At 37.4% G+C, this 16134-nt stretch overlaps 1 pseudogene; it reads right to left on the reverse strand.

The window, feature by feature from the left end:
* Window positions 1-12434: 12434 nt before the first annotated feature.
* LOC144251819 (unconventional prefoldin RPB5 interactor 1 pseudogene) lies at window positions 12435-13984 on the reverse strand (annotated as a pseudogene).
* Between the last annotated feature and the right edge of the window lie 2150 nt (window positions 13985-16134).

A 16134-nucleotide genomic window follows, 5' to 3' on the forward strand; every position in this document is an offset into this window, starting at 1 on the left:
ACAGCACAAATATGCTAATTTGTTTCACAGTTTTACAAATATTATGTATTGATTAAAGAAAATGGTTATATTAAGGTTAAAATATATTTTTTAGTGAATTTTTCTTCCAGATTTTTACACACAATACATTTGTTAAATATAATAAAAATATTATTATGGGTATGCCCAAATAGTTATTTAAGCATTTCTATTTTCACATTTATTTAGAATGTTAAAACTAAGCTAATACTCAGTAGCTGTTATGCTGAGACATACATATGTGTACATTCTTTTACTTATTTAATCCAGACAAGAAATAAAGTAAAAGCATATTATTTTCTGGATACCAATAATGTATTAACCCAAATCAATGTTTTAATTACAACATTTTAAATATTTTTCCATCTTCATAGACAGCAATTTAATTATGTACACTTAAATCTAAAGTATTATATATGTTCATGAGGATGTCTATTGACATGAAACAGGAATTCTTTTCTCATAATGGTTAAAGTTTAAATTTAGCTGGAAATTAAAGAGTCAGGACATGAGTAATCACATATGTTTATATTAAGGTGTTATATTGAGCAAATTAAATCACCATAATTTTTGAACTCTGGAAACATATAATACAAAAACGTGTGCTATTTATTCTTTGGTATAAACTCTTTTTGAGTTGGCTTTTTTTGCATTTTTTGTAACCTGTTAGAATATATGACACAGTTTTTAGACTGAAACTTTCACATTAATTTTGATAAATTTCTTTATAAATGCCATTTTAGGACATAAAATTTCAATTTACAAGTCAAGAAATTATATAAGAGTTGAATTTAGTTTTACAAACCTCTCTTTTGAGGAAATATAATAAGTAAAACTAAATCATTTTTAGTCAATTAAAAATGCATTGTGCCACAGATTCATCTTAATTTTCTCCAAAAAGTAGCTTTCTGGAAGCCCAGGCTGGAGTGCTATAGGAATGGTTAAATGTGAGGTAAAATGTGTCTACTGGATGGATGTTCTCATTAGCATTCCAGATTTTTAGGTATCAAGGAAACTATCACCAACTCAAAGCAAATTCTTTATCAGCAATGTGTCAGGCACCTGTAATTGCTTAATTGCAGCAGAGGAAACACTGCATGTATATCTGGAATTAGTTGGGAAAAATGAATCCACTTTATGTTTTCTGGTGTGAGTGTTTTAACATTGGAATTAGGTATTTATACCTGCTAGAAAAGTTTGGAAGTCAAAGTCATGGGAACTATCATCTGTTATCTCAGAATGAAGCCCTAAAAAAGTGATGCTGTCACAAAGTTGGTTGGGGAGCAGCTAGGATTCTTAGGAATTTCAGGCTACAACAACAAAATGAAGGCTATCAAGGAATACAGTGTAAATCCCATGAATGACCTGAAGCCATCCTCAGAGAATGGTAGCCTCTTCTCTTCTGCCATCCAAGTCCTATTTGAGGGCATTTTAGAGCTAATCTTCAACCACACAGATAAATATTGTGGGGATTTTTTTTTTTTTGCTGTTTCAGGTGAGTATAGAACAGAGTGTTGGTGGTGTTGAGCTGAGAAAGTTCATCATACAGAGGAATGTTCCTCTTCTATTTAAGTGCACATTCAATAATGTTGTGCTTACAACACAGATATACAAATTTTACAAAACAGTATCCAGAGAAAATAATACTTTGTATTCTGGAATATATGAATCTTTCCTTAAATTGAAGAATTTAGTGGATAAATTTCTCCAATAACATAAAATGATAGATCCAAAGTTGTCCTATTTCAATAGTCACAGAAATGAAGGAACCAGACTCTATGCACAGAAAACAGTCTCATCTTAGAACATTTCAAATCACAGACAATAATGACTTCCAATTGGGGGCACATTTCTCTAGGATAAACTATAACAAAAATTTGGAATACTGGAGAAAAAGAGTGTAGTTTGAGGTAGTCTGTGCCAAGATGTTTGTTTCACATTGAAATTTCAATCACTTTAAAGAAGTTGTTACACATTTATTAATAAGAGACACAGGATATAAAGGTGGAGAGACATTGATACAATGAGTTATGCTGCTTAACACCTCAAATTGCTTAGGATCAGACCTACTTGTGAATGGTTAACTCCCATCTGCCCTAGAAGGCTCCCCTGGATTCTTGCTGGTCAGGCAGGGAATTGGGGGCTTTACTGTCAGTTGCTGCAGTATGGGATAAGATAACATTCATTTCAGTGAGAAATGAAGCCTTGTGGGTGTGGTGCCAATAGAAGCTCATATTTTGGAGGACTCAAGGGACTTCATCTGCTTTTGCCTGTATCTCTTGGCAGGTTCACTTTTCTAGCCTCATACTCTCTAAACATAGTATGGACAAAGAATGGGATTTTTCTTACATTATTTTTTACTATTAAGGGGGTCAAAATAGGTGCTAAATAATGTTTAGGTATCACGCAAACCATTACCACCTCAGAGCAAATTCTTATCAGCAATGTTTTAGGTACCTATAATAGCTTAGAGCTGCAGCAGAGAAAACACTGCATGTATATCTGGAATTAGTTGGAAAACCTGAATCCTTCAACAATAGAGAAGGAATAATTGTGCAAACAAAGCTTTCTTCTTTTAAAGAGGTTTGCAGCATGAATAGGTCTAAGGTCTTTGTGTATATATTGGTCTTTTTCTTTGTTGGGTCCTTTCAGGACCAACTCTCTCAATCACTTTTCTGTGTTGTCTCCTTCTGGTAATCAAAGCTTTATCCCCAAGGTCATAAAGTCTACACAGTCATGGGTTACATCTGATGGGCAGGGAACAGGTCAGAGAAGGAGACAGGGGAAGGAAGATCTGGTATCAGATGTTTGCCTGGTAGTGAGCATACGCATGTGCTTGCTAAAGGCAGCAAGAAATATAAATAGATGTCCCAGACGATGGAAAGGAGAATGGTAGACAGGATAAAGCCATGGGTAATAGGTTATGGACTTGTGCTCTTTCTCATTTAAACATAAATAACTCCAGTATGTGTGATTTTATTAATTAAAGTCTGGTCTATAAATGAGCAAAGGAGATAAACTGCTGTGACAAAGTCACACAAAAACACAAGGATCTGCTCTGGTCTGAATCCTTGTGTCCTCCAAAATTCTTATATTGAAACAGAATGCTCAATTTGATAGTAGTGAGAGGCAGCCCCTTTAGGAGGATGGTTGAATCATAAGGGTAGAACCCTCATGGATGGGATTAGTATCTTTATACAGAGGCCCAAGGGAGCTCCTTGTTTTTTTTTTTTTATCATGTTAAGGCTCAGCAAGAAGGCAATGCTAGGGCTGGGGATGTGGCTCAAGCGGTAGCATGCTCGCCTGGCATGCGTGCGGCCCGGGTTCGATCCTCAGCACCACATACCAACAAAAAGATGTGTCCACCGAGAACTAAAAAAAAAATAAATAAATATTAAAAATTCTCTCTCTCTCTCTCTCTCTCTCTCTCTCTCTCTCTCTCTCTCATTCTCTCTCCCCCTCTCTCACTCTCTCTTTAAAAAAAAAAAGATGGCAATGCTATGAGAAAACAGGCCCTCACCAGACACCAGGCCTTATGACACATGGACCTTGGACTACTTGACCTCTAAAACTGTGAGACATAAATTTCTGTAGTTTTTGAGTTACCCTGTTCACAGTATTTTGTTACAATAGTGCAGAGGAACCCAGATAGAATCATACAAGATTAAAGTTTATTACTTTTCATCTAACAGTGTAGAGGCAGGTAGGTAGTTCAGGATGGTGGGGGTGGCTCTGTCCAAGGTTCCAGGTTTCTTCTATCTTGCACTTCACTGTTCTTGGTGTGTGATCCTGTCTTTGCTGTCAAAGCTGCTCACACTATTATTTTGATGTTTACAGGAAGAAGAGAAGAAAGAAATGGAAGGCTAACAACTTACTTTGAAGAATGTGATAAGGAAGTTGAACATATCACTTCTTCTCACATATCACTGGTCAGAATCTAGTCATATAACCAGACTTAATTATAATGGGGACTGGAAACTGTGTTCTCCATCTAGATACACACATGTCCTTTCAAAACTGTGGTGGGCTAAGGTTTTATTATTAAAATAAGAGAAACAGTGAAATGGAAGGGTAAAAATTGGAAACAAATTTTAAAAACATGGTAAAATAGTTTTATAGGTTTTTGTTGAACTAATATTATGAATGTTCCATATTCTATATTAAAATATAATGTATGTGACATGATGGGGGCAACGGCATGCCTGGTAATGCTAGATATTTGTGAAGCTGAAGCGGGAGGATTTCAAGTTCAAAGCCAATCTCTACAACTTAGTGAGATCCTGTCTCAAAATAAAAATGGCTGGGAGTGTGGCTCAGTGGTAAAGTGCACCTGAGTGCAATCCCTTGTATAAAAAAAATTACCATATCATGAACTTCTGTGCATTTTACTTACTTTTAGGTTTGTATACTAAATCCATGATAAAGTTTTAAATGAAGCTAAAGTTTTAAATGAATTTGATTATTAGCATTGGGTTTATTTTACTTTAGCCTTATAAAAACAGTCAATGTTTTTAACCAATGCTCTACAGATTATACTGTAAATTCTTACAAGCTTTCCTTATTTTTATTAACATGTGTTTTAAAACTTGCCTTTGTCTTTTAATAGTTTTTATTTTGTCATCTAGTATTGATTTCAATGTAGCACAGCTAAGGGCAAGCAAACCTTTTCTTGCAAAATGAAACTTAAATAATCGTCTGGAACTCCTTTAAAATAATATTTTTGGATCATAGTCTCCCACCAATAAGTAGTGAAAGAATTCATGGCTTTCTGGAAGTCATTTTTTATTTTTATAGGGAACAAATTCACTCTCATACTATAGAGAAGAGTGGGGGATTTGGAGTTCAACAAGAGATGGCTAGAGAAGTACTCTTTATATAGACTTGGCATATAAAATATTAAATAATCACGGAACATCTCCCCAAATATTACCGTGCTTTTAAAATATTCTGGGGAACTCAGCAAGTTTATAGAGTCTAGTGAGTTTGGAAAAAATTGATAGAGAGTATTGTTTATGAAAATGATGCTGAAGAGTATTTTTTTATTCAACAGTTTTTTATGCATTTATCCAGTGACGATATATTTGGAAATTCTGGAAACCCCTAAAGAACACCAGAGTGTTACAGAAGCAATACATGGTATCTGTCCATGATTTACATAAATAAAATCATTTCCTATTATTTGGCAATGCTATATCACTTATTTTCTTTCAAAAAAGAAATCTACTCTTCATGTTAATTTCAAGTATGCTTCTTCCTATTAAAACATTTGATATTAAATTAATTTAATTTTAATTAAATTCCCTACTTTTATTCCAAAGCTTTTTAGACTGCAATTAATATTAGTAATTTATTCAATAAATTTAATATGATTTTTTTGACATCTAGAGGCCATCACTATTTAGCTTTCTCACTTTTAACTTTAATAAAACTTGTTTTAAATTCTTCTATTTTAACCAAAAATTAACTGGTTTTCATCCAAAGTTCAGGGTATTTCGTGCAAATTATAATGTCTGGAAATATCTTTTATTTATTGGAAAACTCAGAGAGTTGGGAAATTGTTTATTACATTTTTATTTTCTGGCGACTTGTAATTGAAAAGTTTATTTTAAAAGCCAGCCTCTTCCATCATTGCATAAGTTGATTATGTTTATATAATCTACATAAATTTAAATATTCTTTTCTTGCTTATAAGATAGTTTGATTATACCATGCAGTTAAGACAGTAGATTTAATTTTTTAAACATTAACCTGGAGCTTTTAATGTATGTTTTAAAATTAGAGTTTAAATTATTTTGTCAATTTTTCTATTAAAATAGAATTAAGCTAGTGCAACTTTAACTCATTCACCTAGATGAGTGAGAGTGATCAATTTTACTTCTCCAAAATCCTCTGCTGATTTTTACTAATTTTAAGTAGTAGAAACACTGAAGTTTGTTATTGTATATTGCTCTTTTCCCCCTAAATAAAATAAACCAACAGCTCTGTTCCAAATACTTTGGTTTTCTGAGTAAGTGGAAGCTGGGTAATATAGTGATGAAAGTAGCAAATGTGTCCATTTAGTTGGACAGGACTGTGGTGTGGGTGATATGTGCAGATGAGGAGCAAACAAAGGTGATCTTAATGTTCAATCAAAGGGTGCAGAAATAAACAGCTTAATAGGACGTGATTGAATCAGGGTTTTTTTTTTGTTTTTTTTGTTTTGTTTTTTTACAAAATACATTTCAAGATATTGGGTTGTCTTTAGAAAAGGCGTAAACTTTCTCATGTGCATATACATGACCCTCCCTACAAAAAAGTAGTTTGTATCTAGATTTTAGTGACTGTACATTTGATTGGCTGTTTCTAGAAATGCATATTTGTCATATTTTTCAAACAGCACCTTAAGTAGGATTCACATAACAAGAGTACAAGGAACTTGGGTTTTCCTTAATGTTTGAGATGTTTTACACACTCCTTTTTTTATTGGTTGTTCAAAACATTACAAAGCTCTTGACATATCATATTTCATACAATAGATTCAACTGGGGATAGTAGAGGATTTGAAAGGTAGCAGAATACAACAGTTACTAATATGGCATTATGTAAAAATGTGGATGTGTAACTGATGTGATTCTGCAATCTGTTTTGGGGGTAAAAATGGGAGTTCATTACACACTCTTTTTGAAAATGAAAAAGTGGAGGTAATTTGGCAGTGTGGAAAATTATAAAACTGTCTTCCCCACACCATGCATTTTCTAAGGTTTACTCATTATAATTGTTGACCTTCTTTTTCTGAATCCACCTTTAACAGAAAGCTGTTAGACTGGCTTCAATAACAAGCAGCAGGCCCACTGGAGGCTGGAAGAATAGGGAGAGGGTCATGAATGGGCTGAGGCTGGGGCTGGGACCAAGGCTGGCTGGTGGGAAGCCTTCAGGAGAGCCCAGGCTGAGACTGCAATGACAGTGCCCTCCTGGGACTGGTTGAAGTGCCTAACTGTTGATGGGTCTGAGAGCATGTGGCTACATAGTGGAAAGCCTGTCTTCAACTCCTTCTCCTCCATCTCATGCCTTCCAAGGCTGGAGGAGGAATACACAGGGGAGATTTTCCTCAAGCTCATGGTGGATGGAAACTGGAAGAGTGAGTGGAAAAAGGAAGAGTATTTATGGAGCTCTCTACCTACTAAGAGACTGACCGGGGGAGAGGGCACCTATATTTGCATCTTTTCTCTCTAGTGATTGAGAACTGAAGGTTCAATCCGATCCCACTGAGCACTGTTGATTGATTGTATACACACACATACACACACACACACACACACACACACACACACACACACACACGTCATGGGAGAAGGGAGACTCTGCCTTTAGCTGTCAGACTCAGTCCTGGAGGTGATATTGATGTGTTAGTGTGTGTGGTGGTTACTTTTTTTCTTTTTCCTTTCCCTTTCTTCCTTTTCTTCACTCCCCCACCCCACCTCTCCTAGAGGCTACACAATGGCAATCTTCTCTCAGTAAGATGAATCCTTTGCTTTCTGTAGATCCACCCATACTCATAATGTTCAAGTTAAAGGCTATGGTTTTCCCTTTGGGTACCTTTTGTGTATTACTGCTCTCTCTGATTAGTGTTGTTCTTAGTTGGGATTTCTTTGCCTTTTTGTTTGGCTTCATACTGAAAAAGGATTCTCCCCACCCCAACATTTTGTTAATAATCCAGTGGTGATTAACTGGGGATAAATAATTCACCCTGGCATAGAAAAAACAATCACTTAGAAGTCTCAAAGAAATATACCACATGAGGGAAAAACAAAACTGGGAGAAGATCTGGAATATTATCATTTTTCCTAAGGTATAAACCAGTGTGCCTCTTCAGGAGAAATGATTTCAAATTATTATTATTAAACCACAAGGATCTGTTTTCTCAGGGTGTATAAGCTGCTGGACTGCTTTTCTCCCAAATCAATGTGGATTCTTTGGAAAATTTTCAGCAGAGGAATGCATATGCTGCAGTGTCTTAGTGGAAAGAGTCTTAATAAAAACAAGAACCCAACTTGTAAACAAAATATGCATTATGTTATGTTTTTTCTCATAATAACCTGTCTGTTGCTAATTGAGCTATATCTGCAGTTCTGCACTGCAGGAAGGCAGGGATACATACAAGGAATCAGGACAGTGATGCATATAGAGGTACTGCAAGTATAAACAAGTAGCAGCTGGAACCACATCTGTGAACCAAAGACCATTATCAGCTGTGACACAATCCATCACAAGGAGGGCAGAGGAAACTTCTTTTTTCTCAAATGTATTTGGTCGCCTATGCTTGGTCAAATATTGAAGGGCTATGGTTTAAGGTTGTGTCCAAGGTTGGCAGGAGCTAAAGCGGCAAGCTCTCCTGTATTTATGCTGCAGGTTCAGGGACATTGCGCTACATTTTCTGATTAGCTCGCACAATAGTCGCCACCGGGATCACCTTTACCAATGTAAGAGAGGCCCCCTCCCTCGCAGGTCCATCAGTCCCACCCTTCCTCCCCTGTGTAGCTCTTGGTGCCCAAGTATTATAACTCAGTCCCTCTCTCTGCTTCTGACACATCCTACCACTGGGAATACTTGAGCAGGGCTTATGCCTGAAGGGAACCCCAGGCAGAGAAGATAAGCCCAGGCCCTCTATAATATATCATTTAAATCTCCTTTAGAAATCATTGTCAAACCCTGCGTCTGGGTCCCACAGGGGATAAGCGGAGTAGAGTCCCACTTTAAATCTCCTGGTGATCATGCGCTGGGATTCTAAAGGGCTCCAACAGGGAAACTTGCAGTACATTTTGTAAGAAATGCAAATGCAGGTGACTTGGGGAGTAGGCTCCCAGGTGTTCACTTCCCTGCCTCTCTGTCTGAAGCCTCTGGAGGAGCACAGGTTGTGGGGCAGCAACCAAGGGTGGCCAGGCAGGCGGGCTGCATGGTGGGAGCCATTAGGGCAAGGAGACTGGGTGCGCCTTTCCCGGAAGAGCGCCTTTCTGCAGCCAGGATTGTGGAGAGTCCCCTACTGGGTTCAGGATGGGGAAAGACCTAGGCCCTATGTTTGTGTCTGGAACTGTGTGGGGAGGAGGAGGCAGGACCTGCCGTCCTGTAGTGGCAGCACAGGCCCTGGATGCTCTGGAAGTAGATCATGGAACTCTTCCACTACCCTGACACCCCAAGCTCAGCCAGGGGCCGCGCTGGTACCCTGGACCCACTTGGCTGGGCAGAAAGTTGCTGCCCGCTCCCAGCCTCTGAACTTTGCAAATGCATCTTACCTGGGATGGCACACTCTGAGGAGGCTGCCACTCGGGAGCCCAGGAGGAAACCAAGGTGTGGGTGGGCGGGGAGGGAGGCAGTGGGTGTGGAGGCTGAGTACCCTTTAAGGCTACCACTTCTGCAGCAAGAGGGAAACAGAACTTTTAGAAGGTCCAAGAGGGACAAAGCTCATGTGCTCAGGCTTAAGAGGTTGCCCAAAGCTAAGGTGCTGTGGTGTTAGTGGAGATTTTGAGACCTGCCTTTGCCTGCCAGGCATGCTCTGTGGTGCAGCATATTTATGTCTCTGTCCTGGAACTTTGGTCCTTGTGCTACAGCTCTATCCCCTAACAACCCTCCCACCCCCACCCTTATGCCCTTCTTTAGCCTAACTTCTCAGCCTTTAGAAGCTCTGTAATAGTATTGCCACCCTGAGAATTTCCCAGAGGAAAAGCACTGTTCACCTCTCCATGTGCATTGCTATTTCAGCTAGGAGGTGTCCCCCAACCTCCAGCACTCTAGGGACACTTGTTAATGCTTGGTTCCAGCAAAACCAATCCACATCTGCAAAACTGTTTCACAGGACTTCTCAAAGTGGGGCAGGCCCAGGGCTGCAGTTGGGAGGGGAGGGGCTCCTGCTTCACACCTTAAGGATCCTAGTTTCTGAAGCTTTCTCATGTTCTTCTGTAAAAGATTTAGCTGTCTTCCCAGAAAGTACTTCCTTTGTAAAAGCATTATTGTTTAGATTTGGTCACTTGTCTAAGGACCTTGAAGTTAGTCCTTCCATAGTACCTGAGAGTGGGAAATAATTCCCTAAGAGCAGTGTTTCTTTGTAGGCCTTTCTGTTTCTTTTGTACATGATTTTATGAAAACACTAATTTCCCTCTACACACTTTTTTATTACACTCCCCCCACCCAACCCACTTCCATCTCTCTGCAATAAACCCCACTCCCCTTCCTTCTCAGGCATTTTGGGAAGTGTTAAAAATGATAGCTTATTTTTAGAGCAATTTAATTTGCAGCTTATGAATACTAATGCACTTTTATATGACGTGATGGGTTAACTCAGCTGTGCCTTACAACATCACCAATCTGGTAGTTTCATATTAGATTGCCAGTAATTTGAGGTCCAACATGGGGGTAGGATTTTGTGCATGAGTCAGTGGCAAGGAGGTTAGGCATGAAAATGATGTCCTATAACTAGTTCTGCTAAGTACTTAAAAACATACCACAAACTTGTGGCTCTGAGTTTTTCTTTTTCTGAGCTCAGTCTTTTTTTCTGCCATGTAACTGCAATGGAACAGGCGGGGCTTGGTAGTACCAATCTGCACTTTCTATTTCATGTTTGTTTTTGTACACTTCAGCTCTGCTTTTGTCTTTCACTAAGCTGTTTCAGGCACCAAAGTTACTCAAGGCATCTGGTATACCACTGTTAGTCACTTAGACATGCATTGTTTTTTTAATGCTACTTACTTTATACTATTGCTGTCATGGAATTTTAAAGTAAAAAAATATGGAGATAGGAAAATAGAATGAGTAATCGCTTTTTACTCAGCTTGCTTTCTCATTCTGGGTTCTGTAGAATAGGGTGAACCACAAATGGACTACAGCTTCTGCATTTCTATACACTAAATATGTGGCAAATGAAGACAAAAAATTCAGACTGGATGCTATAAGACCAAACAGGTTTGGCTTTGGGAGTGGGGATCACTTAAAAAGCAATTGGGAAGGAAAGGGAGAGCTCCTTTGTGAGTGGTTTGCACTATTTGGTTTAGGAGCAGGGTTAACTGAAACAAAAACTGTTTTTATCTACAAAACATACAGCTGATCAGAACTGAATATAGGACAAATTTTCTACATTTTTAGGTGATCTTTCAAAATCAGTTCTCTTTTCTAATTTATCCTTTAATTACTTGGGATTCAAGCTAACCCCTTTATCATTAAAATATTTATTCATAAAACTTTTTACAGTTGTGCTGTTCTAGTTACAAATAGCTTCTACTTTTCTAGGACATGATTTCACCTTGGTTAAGCAAGAATTCATTAAAGAAGCTATAAATAACCTTTAAATATTTAGCCATGAATAGAAGGTGAACTGGCATTGATGGCTTGTTTTATTACTAATGCAGAATGCTTCTTAAAAGCTACATTTTAGCATACATCAAGCTAATTATTAACACTTGCAGTATAATTTTCAATGTTAGACTAAATTTCTCTTTAAGAAATTTTACTACAATGTAACAAAGTAACTATGTTATATGGTTATTTAGTAGTCATAAAGAAGGCCTAAAGAATGAAAATGTTGGAAAGATTAAAACCTAAGAAAAATTTTATTTGAAAAATTAATTCATTCATTTTTTTAAAACATCTAAACAAACTTTTCTTTTCTCCCAAAGGTAATCTCAGTGAAAATTATATAGAAGAGGGAGAAGTATTTCCTATGGAATTGCAAGAATTCAAGAATCTGTTGTGTGGTATATACACATATGAATCAAAGACATTTCCATATTCAGTTCTAAATTATAAAGTTTGCAACATTTTACAAAGTTTCATAAAATTTTTAATTGAAAAGAAATGCTTTACAAAATATCATTCTTCCAGTCAAAGAAACTTTCCCAAGGGGTACGTGTAGCTTTCTGTCTGAAAGATTACAGTATGACATTCAAAGGAAAGAGGTTTTGATGTATTTGTTTGTTTGTTTTTTCTTTCTTTCTTTTAAAATGCCACCTAGCTTACAAAACCTATGAGGAAAGTAGATTTTTTTAAAGTGCCTTTAAAATGCAAAAGCAAGTAATATAATTGTTGAAGCATTTGATATCTTAAAATATTCTTTTAAATGGTCCATATGGTACACACAATATCATAGCTGGTGCAAAACTGCTTGTATTTAGTTTAAAACACAAAAGCAATGGGTACAAACTGTGTTCTTTGAAAAAAAAATCAAAATTGTAAGGCCAACTTAGTAGTAAGAGAATTAACAATACAAGCTGAATATTACTGTATTCCAACATTTACTTTGATTTTTGTAATATCACTGATAAGAATAAGACAGCTTGCTACCAAACTAATTCAAAACACCTTATTTCAAATTACATGTAACATATTTTGCTTATACATTCTAAAAATTCACAACTAGGTTTTAGGATGTAAACTCCCATTTCCTAGTTTTTCTATTGAAATATGGCAGCTTTGAACTTTGAAACCCTTTTGGCAGTTTCTTCTGATACTTCTGACAGAAATTCTTTTTGTTCCAGAATGGTTAGTAGTACAGGATGAGCAATGACTGGGTGTAGTGTTAAAGAGGATAAAAATTCTTTTTCTATTACAGTTCCAGAAAAAGCCTCAGGTGCTCCTGATAATGGCAAAAGTTTATTGCCGCAGTCTGGCTTGGCACAAATGAGCCACTCAAGCAGGAACAAACTTTATTTCCAAACTCTCCAAAACACCACCCATGCGGCCTTCCCCAGGGACACACTACTCACCAATTGGAAATCCCTCCTCCAGCACTACCCAACCAATGAGAACTCCCCAGGAATCCCGGGAGAACTCCAAAGCAGCCCCAGACCCTGAGGCTGACAGCAGGGGTCTAATATACAATTGAATACACAGCTTAACATAAACCATCTTCATCTCAATGGCTTGCTGGCATCACCTCTCAACCCCTCCATTCTGGCAAAAATGCCATGCGTCATTCTGACTAGGCTATGCCTCTCAGCAGTTTATCTTGATGATTTTCTTGTTGTGGTTCTTCTTCTAAAATGCTTTCACTGGTGTCACTGCAATTGACTCCTTCACAGCTAATACTCCTCAAAACTCCCTCCTATCAACAAATGCAGCATCACTACTTTCACTGATATCACTATAAACACTACTTTCTCTGCTTTGAGACTTCATAATAGATTTACAAGGAACATATTCTCCATTCACAACATCAAGAAAGACTCTGTAAATGTCAGCAGGAGTCCTGATTGTAGGCAGCTCTTGAGCATAATGACCACTCTTCCAGAGTTGTTCTTTAAGTTTGACTTCTTCTTTCTTTTCACTGAATTTAAAGTGGTATTTTTTCCAGTATTTATTCAAACCCTCTTAGGTTCAACAATATAAGGAAAATATATTTTTTGGTACAGAATTATCTCCAATCCTTGAAGCATTATGGTCATTTTCATTATCACCATCATGACTGTTGTCTTCATCATCTTCTTCATTACTCTGACAAAAACTTGAACCATTTACTGAAAAGTTCAACTGACTCTTGTCCATTGGATTGTTCTGAATGTGTAACATCCTAATGATAACTACTGGGGGTAAGGGAGTTTGTTTCTTCATGTATCACATTCACATTTTTGTTTTGATCTTCCTTCTCCACTTCAGAAGAGGCTGTGTCTTCTCTATTTGCAGTCACAGTATCCGGCTTACTATCAAATTCACCCAGCAATTCCTCTTGCCTCTCTAGTTCTTCAAGTTGAGCCCACAGTTTCTTATCAGCAAGCAAATCCTCAGATTTTACTTCATTTGTAAAATTTGCTTCAAAAATATTTGAAGTTTTTGTTTGGAATGAGGTTTTTGAGCAATTTGTTGTTTGGCTTTAAACTCAAAGTCACATTTAATTTCAACAATATCCCCTGCAGCATCACTCATTTTCTGCAAATCTTCTGTGAATTTAACTCTGGATTCAAAATTTTCCATCACTTTTTTTTAAACCATCTATTGTTTTTCTTATATCTTTTCCTGTTCCTCACAGAGCCACCCCACCTCCGGGGCACACAACAGCACCAAGGCCAAGGCGGAAATGTGTGTCACAAACTTCGACTCATTTCAGAGTCAGACGGGGCCTCCGTGAATGGGGCACCGGTTTATGGTGGCGGCCTGGCCAGCTGCTGCCCAGAGTCCTCCTGCTTGCCTCCATGCACTGCGCACCCGCTGCTGAGGAGGCCATGCTTGTCTTCACCGCTGTCGCGGGGGCCGCTGCTTGCGTCTGTGCTGCAAGCTCTAGGCTTCTTGCTCTCGCCGCCGCCGCAGGCTCAGAGCAGCAGGCCCACAGCCAGGCTGACTCTTAGGTGGCAGAGCCCAGTCAAATGTCCCGTGGTGGCTGAGCCTCCTCCGCGCTTCTCCTCTGCTTTTCTTTTCTGCAAAAGTTGAATGCATAGTTCTTTTCTGTTTTGCAATCCTGGCTCTTAAGATGGTCACTGGGATCCTCCTTGTGGTTCATTTTGTTCTTGAGGGAACAGCACCTAGAGGACATATTTTCATTTCTCTCTCTCTCTCTCTCTCTCTCTCTCTCTCTCTCTCTCTCTTATAATATCACTCTCTTTATGGAAATTATAATTAATTCTATATTCATTTAGTGAGAAATAGTATATTAATTATATGGCATTTTCCCAACAGTCAACTTAGTATATTCCTCCATTTATCCTTGAGTCACCCCCCCACCATTTCATTCTTTCCAAGTTTTAAAAACACTCATCTGAAAACTTAAGCGTGCTCTGCTCTTCCAAACACTACACCATGTGTTTCTCTTCCTCCTTTTGAAGCCACTTTAGAAGGTGGTGGTGCTGGGCCACCATAGGTTCAGATACCTGGAGTTTGTGTCAAGGACAGAAAAGTTTGGCAGAAGCCATGGCTTTGGGCAGAGAACTATATCATCATTTATTTTCTGCAAAGCCTTAAGCTAGCCATTTGCCAGTAATGCAACCACCACTCTTTGAAACATAGTAAATCCTCTCCTGACTTTATACTGAGGAACTGAGGAAACTTAATGGCAAGTCAGAAACTTTGACACATTTCTAGGTTAAAAATCAAGTCATCAGTTTTAGGAGCATTGCCATGGATAAACAATTCATTTGTCTTGACTTCAAATCTGAAAATTCTTAGGAATGGAGAAAATGATTTACAATAAAGATAACTCACAACTATTTTTAGTGATTCTTTACAATTCTTTTCTCAATAGCATGTGGTTTTGTACAAAATAATTTCTTCTGTTTGAGGAGTCAAGCAATGCATTACAAGCTAAGTTCTCAGATTAACTATGTAGAACTGGCAAGAAGAAAAGGAAGTGTGAACTTCATTGAATTTACATATGTGAGTGTATGCATCGCTTTTTAGGTATAAATGAATGTACTTGTAATTAAAAAGCCCCTCTGGGCCCCAACATCCCTCTGCACAGAGTGGCTCACTGAAGCATGTGTAACCTTTTTGGTAATACTCTCTTAGCATAGCTTGAGAGGGATTTTTGTCTCTATTCTTTCCACTTCCTGTGTGCAGCAAATGGTTTACTGTTTTTGTACTCTAATACATAAGAAAGGTGAAGAAAGAAGGCTTAAATACTAAAATAAAAACAAGACCCCTTAATTGTAATATTTTTTGAAACAGTCACTTAAAATCTGCAACTCATTTTCTTAAGTTATATTACTATTGTGCAACAGGTGTTGTAATTGTTAAGCAAAGAAATTAAACCCTCAGTAGTCACTATTCTTCTTCAACTTTCTTTGAGGCAGATTAAAATCATGAACCCAGTATGCTTGAATATTCTCCATGCTCTTAAATTATTTGTTTTCTGGGAATTTATATTTTTATTAACTTAATTATTTTTTTCCATTACATTAAAAATATTATCCCACTAATGGCAATTAAGGAAATAAAATTTCTTATATCTCAGACATATAATAACAGATATGAAATAGAGCTCATACTTTAAAATATTTCTTTATTTATCTGATACATAAGAGCATATAAATTATACAATTTATGAGATTCCATGTGAAGCTTTTATGCACGTATACATGTATAATGATATAGGAAATATTTTTGTGGAATGATATTAAATGAGAAATATATTAAAGATGCAGTAACAGATTTTATGTAAGGTATCAT

The sequence above is a fragment of the Urocitellus parryii genome, unplaced genomic scaffold, assembly GCF_045843805.1.
Source record: "Urocitellus parryii isolate mUroPar1 unplaced genomic scaffold, mUroPar1.hap1 Scaffold_232, whole genome shotgun sequence".
Lineage (NCBI taxonomy): Eukaryota > Metazoa > Chordata > Mammalia > Rodentia > Sciuridae > Urocitellus > Urocitellus parryii.